General features: G+C 45.1%; 1 pseudogene; it reads left to right on the top strand.

The window, feature by feature from the left end:
* The first annotated feature begins 2687 nt into the window (after positions 1-2687).
* Positions 2688-4096, top strand: LOC144526128 (general transcription factor II-I repeat domain-containing protein 2-like; annotated as a pseudogene).
* The last annotated feature ends 368 nt before the right edge of the window (positions 4097-4464 follow it).

Raw genomic sequence — 4464 nt, 5'->3', positions numbered from 1 at the left:
CCCCTAATACTGTATCTGAAGTCTCTTTTATATAGGCCTTAGTGGTCCCCCTAATACTGTATCTGAAGTCTCTTTTATATAGGCCTTAGTGGTCCCCTAATACTGTATCTGAAGTCTCTTTTATATAGGCCTTAGTGGTCCCCTAATACTGTATCTGAAGTCTCTTTTATATAGGCCTTAGTGGTCCCCTAATACTGTATCTGAAGTCTCTTTTATATAGACCTTAGTGGTCCCCCTAATACTGTATCTGAAGTCTCTTTACCGAAATTCAGCCTTGGTGCAGAATTACAGCCACTAGAGCCAGTCCCACAATGAGCTTTCCTTAGGATGTGCCATTTCTGTGTCTGTAGCTTTAAATGCTATTGAGGAGGAGAGAGGGGGGGGGCAAGGTGGAGGGTGGGGGTGTGGCCTTGACCAACTGCCACTTTGCTCGTTTGAAAGCCATGATGTCTCTCTCTCTCTCATGGGCGGGCCAAATTCACTGGGCGGGCAAAGCAGAGAAAGGGGAGGTAACCTTTCTCCTTATGACGTCATAAAGGGAAGATTCCAGATCGGCCCATCTGAGCTTTCATTTTCTCAAAGGCAGAGCAGGATACCCAGGGCTCGGTTTACACCTATCACCATTTCTAGCCACTGGGGGACCATAGGCAGGCTGGGGGAATGCATATTAATGTTAAAAAACCTCATAAAGTGAAATTTTCATGCCACGGGACCTTTAAGCGGTCTTTACAGTTAGGTTTGGCCGACAAAAGGTGACTGTGAGCCAAGTACAGAGCACCGTGAGGTAACAGTCGTTTCAGCGGCCGTTGCAGTTTAGTTCAGCCAACAAAGGGTGTGCGTCATGTCGTGACGGCAGGTAAGTTTAGACACAAAAATGACTAGTTAAGATTGGTAAAAAAGATCAGGGTTTGGGTTAAAACACTGGTTCCCTTAAGTAGTTCTCCCAGGACGTGAACACCTGTTTCCTGGGTGAAAGTCTTGTGTTTTCTCCTTAACTTCTTCAGGACATGAACACCTGTTTCCTGGTGAAAGTCTTGTGTTTTCTCCTTAACTTCTTCAGGACATGAACACCTGTTTCCTGGTGAAAGTCTTGTGTTTTCTCCTTAACTTCTTCAGGACATGAACACCTGTTTCCTGGTGAAAGTCTTGTGTTTTCTCCTTAACTTCTTCAGGACATGAACACCTGTTTCCTGGGTGAAAGTCTTGTGTTTTCTCCTTAACTTCCCTACGGGACACAAACTCCGCTCCCCAGCTTGAAAGCCCTGTGTTTTAGGATCTTCGCGCACTTTTTACAGCAGCAGTCGTACTGTAATAAATACGTGGAATGCATACCAATTACAGTGCTTTACTTTTGTAGCTATATGTACGAATGGTGCATGAGAACAGCCTGGTATGGTCTCCTGTATAGACTCCAGCTTTAATGTTCTTTCAGTTCAGGAGGCAGCGTTGTGCACTGATCCTCAGCAGAATATTGACATGTGTAATCAGCAAACAGGTGATGTCAATGAAACGTTGGAACAGTCTCAGTTTCCTCATTAGCTGGTAGATGGCTGCTGATTGTCTGGCTGCTTTGGGATGTTTTGGTGCAGTAATCAGAACCAGTTTACTTGTTGATGAGTGAACTTAATGAACAGGCAGACTCTAGATCAGTTTGAGCGTTTCCTGCATCTAGGGATCAAATCTGCCCATGCAGAAATCTTTATGCTTACAGCTTTTCCACAAAAGTTAACTGGTGTGAAGAGACGAGGCCTTAGACGAAAAACGCTCCCATCGGTTGTTTGTTCAAGTAGAAATTACGAATCATATAGTGGCCTCGCGTAATTATTACGGGATTGAAACTACCTGCGAGCTTCTCCTGTACTATACGGTAATTCCTCTACTATGCGACAGTAAGTCATGTGGTTATGACACAATTGTTAGCCTATTGTTACAAAAACGTCTGCTACGGAGTCATAACGTGAGGTACAAGGTAATGGAGCCTTTTATACATTGTCGTGTTTCTTTAGAAATAAACAACAAATAGAGCCTTTAAACGCTTCAGATGTAAAGTTATTCTCTGTCAAAGTGACGTCAGAATGAATGGGAGTCAATGGAATGCTTAACGGGGGGTGAGTGCTAGGTAGCATCAAAATGGCGCCATAGGAGGTATACTTTGTAGAGGCTGGCTTACCCCCTTGCAAATTCCTCGTAAGTAGGCAGGTTGCGGTTTAGCCCCGCCCATGACGATTGTGATTGGTTTAAAGAAATGCCATTAAACCAGAGCATGTTTTCCTCCCATCCCCGAATGCTATTTGGAGTAGCCAGACTCTCCTTCATCGCGCTTTGGAGGAGGGTCTGGCAAAGCGAGACTACAACATTAACGACATGTTTTTTAAAATCGTGACCGTTACATTCTCTGGTTTAGATATGAGGACGGAAAACTCCTGTGGGTCGGATTAGAGCAGACCTGGGCATTGTACGGCCCCAGGGCCACATACGGCCCTTTGGTTGACTCTGACCGGCCCATGTAAGGCTAATTGGAAATACATACAAAATAAACATATTTTCTAACTTTACCTCATGCATGGACTAAAGCTGCATTGCTTTAATTTGAAGTTGTTTTTTATTCACGTGCATAATGACGCAATACGTATATCAAGACGTGCACATGATTGGATCCTTGTCACAAGACGACTTTAGCCCTCAAAATGTCCGCTAAAAAAAGAAAGGTAGATGCTGAATGCAGGGTTTTCAACAAAAATTGGACTGCTAAGTATTTATTTACTGAAGTCGGAGGTAAAGCGGTGTGTTTAGTTTGCGGGGAGCAGATCGCCGTGTTTAAGGACTACAGTGTGAGTCGGCATTACGAGACGAAACATGCGGAGAAATATAAAAACTTGACTGACGCTGAAAGGGCGCGGACATCGGAAGCTTTGCTAGTTAAGCTGCAAAAGCAGCAAGGCTTTTTTACCAAGCTTCACACATCCAGGGATGCAGCAACCAAGACCAGCTTTGTGATATCCCACAAAATCGCCAAGAACAGTAAGCCGTTCTCGGAGGGGGAGTTTGTCAAAGAGTGCTTGGTGGACTCTGCAGCACTAATATGCCCTGAAAAAAAAGCCGCATTTGAGCAAGTCCCGCTGTCCAGGCGAACCGTGACTAGAAGGATCGAGGACATTGCGGGGGAATCTGGAGCTTCAGCTGCAACGCGAAGTGGCAAGTTTCGACTTTTTCTCCTTGGCTTTGGACGAGAGCTGTGATGTCCGCGACACAGCCCAGTTACTCGTATTCGTCCGTGGGATAACACCGGACTTCAAGATTACGGAGTAGCTGGCAGCAATGCGGTCGATGAAAGGGACGACGACAGGGAGCGATCTGTTCACGGAGGTAAACGAGTGCATGGACACGCTGGGACTGAAATGGGACAGACAGGTGTCACAACGGACGGTTGTCCAAATCTTACCGGAAAAAATGTCGGACTTTTGAAACGTATGCAAGATAAAGTGACGCGGATCAGAAACTGGTATTTTTGCATTGTATTATACACCAACATGTGTTGTGCAAGTCAGTGCTAAAAATTGACCATGTTATTGATGTTGTTACTAAAATAGTAAACTTCATCAGGGCAAGAGCATTGAATCACAGACAGTTTGTCGCACTCTTCGAGGAGCATGAGACTGAGCATCGTGACATCGGCTACCACACAGCTATCAGATGACTCAGCCTGGGCAAAGTGCTAAAAAGAGTTTGGGACCTGAAAGCAGAGATTCGAGAGTTTTGTGAGAAGAAAGGCAAAGACTTCCCAGAGCTCTCAGATGAGGACTGTACGGCAGATTTTGCATTTGCTGTTGATGTGACTGCACTGATGAATGAACTGAACACCAAACTGCAAGGCAAGGGCCTTTTTGTTCATGAAATGCACAGCCTGGTGAAGGCTTTCATGACAAAGATGCAGTTTCTTTCAAGCCAACTGGAGAGCAACACTCTCACTCCCATGCAAACCCTGAAAGAAGTCACACCATCAGCTGATCACCTCCGCAGGTACTCATCCATGTTGGGAGCATTGCATGGTGAGTTTTCAAGGCGATTTGAAGATCTCAGAAAAATCGAGACCTGATTTCCTCTCCCTTTACCTGCAGTATGGATAATGCACCCAGTGATGTTCAGCTGGAACTCATCGACCTGCAGTCTGATGCAGTACTGGCAGAGCACTTTAAGTCAGGATCTCTGCTGGATTTCTACTCTTCTCTCAAGGAGGAGAACTTTCCAAACATGAGGAGACATGCTCAGAAGATGTTGGTTCTCTTTGGCTCTACCTACATATGTGAACAAACATTTTCAATGATGAAGTTTACGAAATCCAGGTATAGATCCTCTCTCACTGATGATCATCTGTCAGCTGTTCTTCGCATCTCCACCTCAGACATTCAACCTGACTTCGATGCACTTGTTAAAGCCCAGCAGAGACTAGATTTCTCTCACTGA

Source organism: Sander vitreus, chromosome 12 (genome assembly GCF_031162955.1).
Source record: "Sander vitreus isolate 19-12246 chromosome 12, sanVit1, whole genome shotgun sequence".
Classification (NCBI taxonomy): domain Eukaryota; kingdom Metazoa; phylum Chordata; class Actinopteri; order Perciformes; family Percidae; genus Sander; species Sander vitreus.
This window is presented reverse-complemented; position numbering and strand designations above follow the sequence as displayed.